Genomic DNA, 9,140 nt, shown 5'->3' on the forward strand with positions numbered 1-9,140 from the left:
AAATGGATAAATAAATCTGAGGAAAATTTAGGATTTGAACAGAATGGTGAGCATTCTATAATTTTGGGAGAAGGTGCAGAAAAATTAAAGTAGATTATAGAGAGAGAGGGAGAATAGTACAGTGAGTTCTGAAAGCCAAGCAAAAAATTGGACACCTGTCACATGTGGAAATAAAGAAGTTGTCATGAACTTTTGAGGCACAAAATGATAACATGTTTAGTGCTTGTGTTTCCAGGTGACTTTTACATCCTTGCACATTGTATTCCCCTGAGTTTTTAGTAGTAATAAAATGTCATGGCATATTTTAATATATGGTAACAAATTCTATTCACCATCAACTATGTCACATACTTTATGTAATCATCACAAAAAGCCTTTAAGGCTGACTTCCAATCTTCAAATAAGGACACTGAGACTCCAAAAGTTAAAATAATTTTCCCAAGGTAATACCAGAAAAGGAAGTTATGAAATTTGGAAACAGGTTTTCTGGAGACAAAATTTTCAAAATCTTCCTACTATTTAAAGATGGTTCCTTAGCATAAGCCTTTGCTTTTTAAGTGAATGTTGAACTCTCAGTATAAACTAGCTCTATGTGACTACTGGAAGAAAAATCAGATAGGTAAAATAACTTTAGGACCAGCTACATGTTTCACTGAGTACATTTTCTAGATGAACTAAATTTCAAAGAGCTTGAAGCATATCTTTAGAAAGTTTCACTTTCAGTTCAAGTCTTAGTAGGAAATAAAAAATGTGTAGACTAAGATTATTCTGGCTAGGATATAACTCCCAGGTCTCCCAGCACTACATGGCCCCTGGTGTCTCTGCTCAGATCTCAGGCACACAGTAGCCACTCTCTTTGTGGAGTCTTGTCCCACGTATATTCAGTGCAGCCCAGTGTTCCAGAAGTTCTCCCTCATGCAGACATCTGGCAGTCCCTCTCTAAATAGCTTTCTTCTCTATATACAATGCCTCACCAAAACCAGATGCTTAACCATCCTTGAACTTTAACTCAAAGAGACCCTTGTGTTCTACTTGGACTTAAATCCCTTGTATTAACAGCTAGAACAGCACTGTCCAAAAGAACTGTGATGATGAAAATATTCTATTCTACACTGTCTGATATGGAAGCCATTAGGCGCACATGGAGACTGGGCACTAGAAATGTGTATTATTTGACTGAGGAACTGTATTGATAATTTTACTTTAATTTTAATTACCATATATGGCTAGTGGCTACCATGTTGGATAGTTCAGGTCTAGAAAATAGCTCTAGGCAAAGAATAGACAAATGTGATGCTATTAGCCATATTTTCCCTCTCTCAAGGATCACACTACAGTGTGGCCTATTGGTAAATGCCTAAAAAGAACTGCCTCATATGCTCTCTCCAGTTTTATAGTTTTTACTGGAAAAATACAAATTCAATACCAGTCATTCAATTATACCTAGGATTGTATTGGCTTTTGTTTAACTGGAAAAATATGAATTAATTCAGGTGTATATACAATTCTGATTGCCTAGTAAAATCAGTAGTAGAAAAAGAATGGAATGGGCTAGTTCATGTACCTTTACATGCATTCTTCTGCCTTGTGGTGTTTGACCTCTCCCATGTGCATTTTATCTTTTTTGTAGGGTATGAGCCAGGGAAGAGTCTTACACTTCCTAGTGAATCCCACTTAGGCTTGAAGAGTTTTTTCACAAAATGGAGTTTGAAAAGAAAGAAACAAAATCAAAATGAATAAATAAAACAAACTGATACATAATCTTTTCGCCTCTAGAACAAGAACCAAAGCAGCAATCCAGGTTGAAGCTGGTTCTGTGACCTTCCTTTGTGATCTCTTAGTTTCTTGTGCTTGCCTTTGTCGTACCATTTGTAAGTCAGAACTTAGTTACCCTAACTAGACTGTGAGCAACTTGAGGGCAAAATTTTCATGTCTGTGCCCCTGGTCTCCAGCACAGTACTTAGTGCATAGTGGGTATCAGTAAACATACACTAAGTCAACAAATAAGGGAAACACTCATTCCCTCTGTGCCTTTGAGTAAATTTATTAAAAAGAGCAGGACGTTTTAAATTAAAGTCTTATTTTCTTCTCAAGTTTGTGAGAAAGGAAGAAAGTTGCAAAATACCTTACTGCTGAAGGCAGGTCACAGAAATCACAGAAAAGAGAAATTGTTCTCTCAGCTGATTGCTCAAACTTAGGCCCGCAGAGTTCCAGACTTGACCTTCAACAGACTTACAGAATCTCAGGCAGAGAAGGCAAAATCTCATTCACAGAATAATAAAGATGCACGTTGCTTTCACTTTGAGATGAAGCTTTCCCTAGAAAATTTTATTTTTTAGACCAAAAGCATGGGTGTGTACTGGAGAAAGCTGTGTTAAACCAGCCAATTATTCTATTTTCTCATATTTGCATGTTGTTACTCATTAAGTGTGTCGTTTGGACAATGACCTAAACTCAGAGGGCAGGCACAGTATTAATAAAATGTTTTATCCATTTTCCACTTAATTCCTCTACTTAATTTTCTTGCCATTGCACATTTTGCTTAATTCAATTGGATGCATGGTTTCTTCTTTAGGTCTCCACAAAATGACTGAGAGTCCCTCTGCAATTATAAGTAATCCTACAAAGAAATGAATAAAGACTCAATTATGGAGTGTGTTAAATGTAAGCTGCACTGTGGCTGGGGATATATCCCTCTACAAGTTCAGTGCATTGTGAAGAAAGATGGGGATGCAATATGAATTAGATTTTAACATGCTCACATAGGGAGCATTTTCCACATTTATGCAACTTCCAAATGCAGCAAGCTATTTAAATATAAAATATTTTTATAAAAAAGATGCTTCTGATGCTGAAATTGTTTATTTGCAAAAAAAAGTCATTGCTGCATTTGGCAGACTACTTCATTACTCAATCTGTTTTGTCATTTGTGTTTTAAATTTACTATTAATACTCAAAGCAATGAACATGCACATAATTTTGTGCAATTCTCCATTTTCCTTGCTAGCAAAAATTTTTGGAATTAATTCAAATCTGTGTAAGTTGAAATACCAGTTTTCAAATAACAAATACATAGAAAGTTCCCTCTAGGATAAAGAGAAGGCAGATTCCATGATCATCATACATTATTCCTTCACTTTCTTTCTTTTCTGTCACTCATAACTTCTTTTTGTAATGTTAATGTTTACTGATGGAGTTAGCTGCCTAAACTTGACTAGAGCTAACAGATTTTTCAAGCATATCTGATAAACAGGGATTAGTGTTTGAGTTGCTATGATTCAGGCAATTTACTGTTAGGTAACTATCCCTGTAAATGCATTAAATTCTATAATGCCTAAATATTGGGCAAAAGCTATTTCTAAGAAGATTAACAAAAATAACAGAAAATAGATCATACTGCAATTAATCAATTTGTTCTTAGGGAAAGGAAAAGCAAAGCAATCACGTCAAATCAGTGGCAATAATTGTGCAAGAGGTAATAGCCTGGATGAGAAAATTTACTTTTGATTATAGAATAAAAAAACTGAAAGAATTACATTTGACAGCTAAATATGTAGTTAACTTTATGGAGAGAGATCCCAGAGGATTGTGAATGTTTATTACTATTTCAAACACACTCATTCTCTTGACATCCTGCTCCCTCAAGAATACAAGTACATAATTAATATGATAGCAACACGTTTTGTTTAGATTAGCATAAAAAAAAGCATGGTTTTACATCTTGTCTTATTATCTAGCAGCCACATTAACTTGATAAATTCTTGGTGAAAGAGTGTTCATACCTCTCTAGCTTGATTGCCCCTAAGCCTGTTCTTGATGAACTTATCTTCAACTGGGACAGAAATAAATACAATTAGTCTTCAAAGGAAGTAGGACAACTTCAAGAAAGAAAAGAAAAAAAAAGAAAGAAAAGAAAAGAGAAGAGGAGAAAGAAAGAAAGGAGGAAGGAAGAAAGGAAGGAAGGAAGGAAAAAGAAAAGAGAATAGCAGAGAAGAGAAAGAAAAGAAAAGAGAAAAGAAAAGAGAAGAAAAGAAAAAAAGATTACATTAGCAATGAGGAATCCAATAAGGGCTTTTATTTGTTTGTATATTCCCCCGTTCATATTTATGATTAAATTTTAGAAAATTTAACTTTATTAATATTTTGGCAATCCTTGTTTCCCATTTTATAATAACATCTTACTTTTTCACTTTTACAAGTCTCTCTCTCTCTCTCTCTCTCTCTCTATATATATATATATATATACACACACACACATATATATCTTGCTACATTGATAACAATGCTCTCCTTGACTGAACTCTAGGCAGGCTTATTGGGCATGTCCTTAAGAACCCAGTGTTAGCAAGAATCCTGTCAAGTCAGTTTAGCCAGAATCCCAGCTTTCCTCTGACATTTCCTCCATAGACGCACTCACTCTGCTCCTTAGCTACAAATCCCCAGCTTCCCTTGTTGTATTCAGAGTTGAGCATAGTCTCTTCCCCCTACTGCAAAACCCCACTGCAGTAGTCCCTATACCTATTCTCAATAGTCCTGAATAGTCTGCCTTACCATTTTAACAAGTGTCGGGATAATTTTTTCTTTAACAAGATCATAACATGGATCTTCCTCCATAGGTGTGGTGATGGTAACTAGTAGAGGGGAATCATCTTGGATTAGTATTCTTTGTCTTACCTCACCACCTGCAATCTATCGTGTGCCTCTTCATGTTTATTCCTTTCTTACCACGTCTTTCATGACATTTAAAATTAGAGTAATTTAACACAAAGGTTGTTATTATTTCATTATAAAATACATATTTGAACATTGTACGTATTTTTAAATATATAAAAAATAGAAGGAAACAGAAACATCAAAGGACCTACAGCACAAGTAAAACCTTCAGCAAGTCCTCTGCACATCTGCCTTAGTGTTCTTTCAAAAGGCAAATTTGATGAGAACCTTTATCTGCTGAGACCTCCTCCATGAGGAGGCTGATTTCTACAGCCCAGAGGACAAAGTCCACATTGTTTACCACAGCAAACTAAGCACTTCATAATCCGCTTCCTCCAATTTTTTCACAAAGACTCAAAATTCTAATGCAGTTGTTCTCAAACTTGAGCATATATAAAAAACACTCCCACCTGATTCCCTATGAGGTTTTATTTGTTTTTATACAAAACCCTGAGTGACACATTATGAAATTATGACTGAACAGATCTAAGATGAGTTCCCAAAATTTTCATTTTTAACATGCACGCTGTGGGGATTCTAGTGCAGGTGGCTGCCAGGCCAGTCTGAGAAATATTTCTCTTGGCATTTGGTTTTTGCAATTGGCCCTATTTTACTACTCTGTGATTCACACATGCCACTTCTTCTATTCGCCATGTATTACTCATCTTTTTTCAAACAACATATTCCTAATAATTCTTCAAAATTTAAGCACTGATCAAAATTGTTGGAAGGTAGGAAGAACAACAACAAAAAGTTTTCTTTTGTCATATCAACCCACTCTTTTAAACTCCATAGTGTTTATTGTTCTGTCTTTCAGCTTTCAATTAAAAACCAAGAATAAAAACAAAAGCAATATTTCTACTCTGAACATCAATTTTTGAAAATAATCTATCTCCTTGAATTTACAGATCTCTTTTCATAGAAGCCCAATGCTATAGCAGGCATTATGGACAACAAAATAGTGGAAAATATTTATAGCCTTAAGAAGCCCATTATTAAAGATTAGGTATATTAGAGAATATATATATACACACACACACACACACACACACACACACACACACACACACACATATATATATAAGGGCCAAGCTTTACATTATATATCTGTATTATTCAGGGTTCTGCAGATAAACAAAACCAAAAGGATATGTGTGTGTGTGTGTGTGTGTGTATTTATTTATATATGTAAATAAATAGGTATATAGAGATATATAGATGTGAATATAGATATAAAGATATGGATAGACACAGATACAAAGAGAGGAAGATTTTAAGGAATTGGCTCATGCAATTGTGCACGCTAAGTGCAAAATCTGCAGGGTAGACCAGCAGGCTAGAAACTCAGGAAAAAATTGCAGTTTGGGTGCAAAGGCAGTTTGCAGGCAGAATTTTTTCTTGCTCAGGGAAAGTCAGTCTTTGTTCTCTTAAAGACTTCGACTAATTAGATGAGGCCCACTCACATTATGGAGGGTAATCTGCTTTACTCGAAGTTTACTAACCTAAGTGTTAATCTCATCTAAAAAATGCCTTTACAAAAAAAATCTAGAATAATGTTTGACCAAATATCTGGATAATATGGCTCAGCCAAGTTGACCCAAACTAACCACTGAAGCATCAGAATGGAAATTTAGAATTCCCTGTGGATTGATTCATTCATTCAAAAAATTCTTATCTATTAAAAGTGAGGTATGATAAGAGATGTTATCCTTTATTTTAGACCATAATAATTAGAGCTAAACCCAAAAAAGAACTTCAATAATAGTTCATGGAATTCTTAATGAGCTAACTATATGTTTTAGAGTTTAGAGAAGGAAGAAATTGATATATTAGGTCGACTTATCAAAAATTTCACAGTCTATAAAAGTGGAAGGATGAATCAAAAACACAGAATTTCCTTCTAACATTTGAGAAGAGAAAAAGTCAAAAACAAATAGAGCAAAACCAAGGTATCCATCAATAGCTAAAGAGAAAATTAGAAAATTTAGATTCAACTAGAGAGTTGAATGATTACCTGAAGTATTGTTTGATGGACCTTTTAACCATGTCTCCACCTTAGCCCCTACCTGCCCAAAGTAGGAATAAGATGAGGACTGAATAATATTCCTACATGGGAAAAGGTAGACCAAGAGGATCAGGAAATAACCTTAAGAATAGCCAAGAAAACATTCATGCCAAGATCTCAATAAAAGAAAAGAAATCAGAATTTGTCATCTTCCAGGGCAGTATGCTAAGTTAAAATAACATTGCCAGATAAAATACAGGAAACCTGGTTAAATTTTATTTTATGAGACAAGGTCTCACTCTGTCTCCCAGGAAATCTGGTTAAATTTTATTTTACTTTATTTATTTATTTTTAAATCCTCCTTCCTTCCTTCCCTCCCTCCCTCCCTCCTTCCCTCCCTTCCTTCCTTCCTTCCTATTTATGAGACAAGGTCTCACTCTATCTCCCAGGCTGGAGTGCAATGGCATGATTATAGCTCACTACATCCTGGAACTTCTGGGCTGAAGTGATCTTCCTCCTTCATCCTTCCAAGTAGCTAGGACTACAGGTATGCATCACTGCACTTAGCTAATTTTTTATAGAGACGAGGCCTTGCTATGCTGCCCAGGCTGGTCTTAAACTCCTGGCCTCAAACTATCCTCCCACCTCAGCCTCCCAAAGTACTAAGATTACTGACCCACTACACAAATTTTTATTTCACATTAACAATAAATATAAATATATATATACACACACACATATATGTTAGTATATGTATGTCCTCAATATTGCAAGAGGCACATTTATACTAAATATAGACATACACATATATTTATTTATTCATTTTATGTTTACCTTATATTAAAATTGAACTGTTCACCATGTAATTTTATTTGCTAAATCTGGTGACTCTAAGTTAGGGGAATGAGCTGATGGTCACAGGAGTGAAACACATCCCTGGACAAGGGATGTAAAGAGTCCTGGAACAGGATTTGTCACAGGATCTAGACTGGTTTTCTCCTTCTCCCACTTTTATACCTATAAACCAGAGAAAAATGTTTGAAAAGCAATACTAAAAGTGCAAACTGTAGTTCAAAGGGCCAAAGACAAATTGATGCTTAAAAAAAAGAAAAAGAAAAGAAGGTAACATTCAATTAAGAAAAGCTCACTGAGATTACATCAGGGAAAACTGAAGATCTGGAAATGTCCATGTGTTGAGGGTTAGGGTCGAGACATGAGAACCTCAGGAGTGGGACAAGACTTTGCCATAGAGCAACCTGTGGACATGTCAGTTCACTGAGCAAAAGCTCCTTGACCTTGAGGGGGACATTCCACCGATCAGGGATGCTTGCAAATGGACCCCACCTTGAAGCCTGAGGGCTACAGCCTGGATGTCTACAAATGGACTGGGCTTGTAATCCGAAGGCGGAGAGAATGATCAAAGGATGTCGGCCCAGCAGATAAGAGCAGTTTGCTATTCTAAGCCTGAGGCAATGTTCCTATCTCTCTCCTGAGTTCATGTCTCAGTAAATGAGGAACTAGATAAAGTAGAAAGAAGTACGTGGTCTCTTTGTTTCCATTTGGATTATACACTTTACTGCTGACTCATGATTTTATCTTTAACTTGTGTATGCTTAGCTAGTTTATTGTTACTTTGGGAGACCTCAAAACTTAAGAACTCATGATATGTACATGTAAATCAGTGACTGATAATAATTTTTTGCTGAAAGAATAAAATAAATATTGATGCGGCTATGCATCCTGGCTCACGGGAATGCTGGAGGACTCCTGATTTCCCCATCACTTTAATCTATACTTTGTCTCTGTCTCCTTTATTTCCAATCTCTTACGATGTTCCTGCCTGGGACCCTATTTCTTGGGAGAGTCATAAACTCCTGGCATCCATGATAAAGTTTGATGAGAAAAAAAGATATGACATTGCAACCATACATACTAGACCTGGATGGTGAGATGACAAATGGGTTTGGCAGAGATTAGTGAGGAAGGGAGGAAAAGGAGAAAAATAAGAGAAGAAAGAATGAGACGAAGCAGAAGAGGGCAGAAGAAGTAGAGGAGGTGGAAATAGGAAAGCAAGGGAGGAAGACGGGAAATATAATATGCAAATATAGAGAACTCAGTTTGGGGAAAGAAAAAACAAAAGCCCAAGGAAAGGAAGTACATGCAGTACAAGGGCTTAAGATTCTAGAAGAACTTGAAAAGATGAGATTTCAAACAAAAAAGAAATTAATTTAAAAAGACATCAATGATGATTTGATTATAACAACAGAATTCCATCAAAAGTGAGATTGCAAAACTAAGGAAATATTCAAAGTTACATCATTACAAATGTAATAAATTAGAAAAGCTAAAAACAAACTGGCATGACAGAAAATGCAATTAATGTTATAGATAAAAGGTTTCAGGTGAACATCACGTTTGCAGA

Source organism: Propithecus coquereli, unplaced genomic scaffold, assembly GCF_000956105.1.
Source record: "Propithecus coquereli isolate 6110/MARCELLA unplaced genomic scaffold, Pcoq_1.0 Scaffold30, whole genome shotgun sequence".
Classification (NCBI taxonomy): Eukaryota; Metazoa; Chordata; class Mammalia; order Primates; family Indriidae; genus Propithecus; species Propithecus coquereli.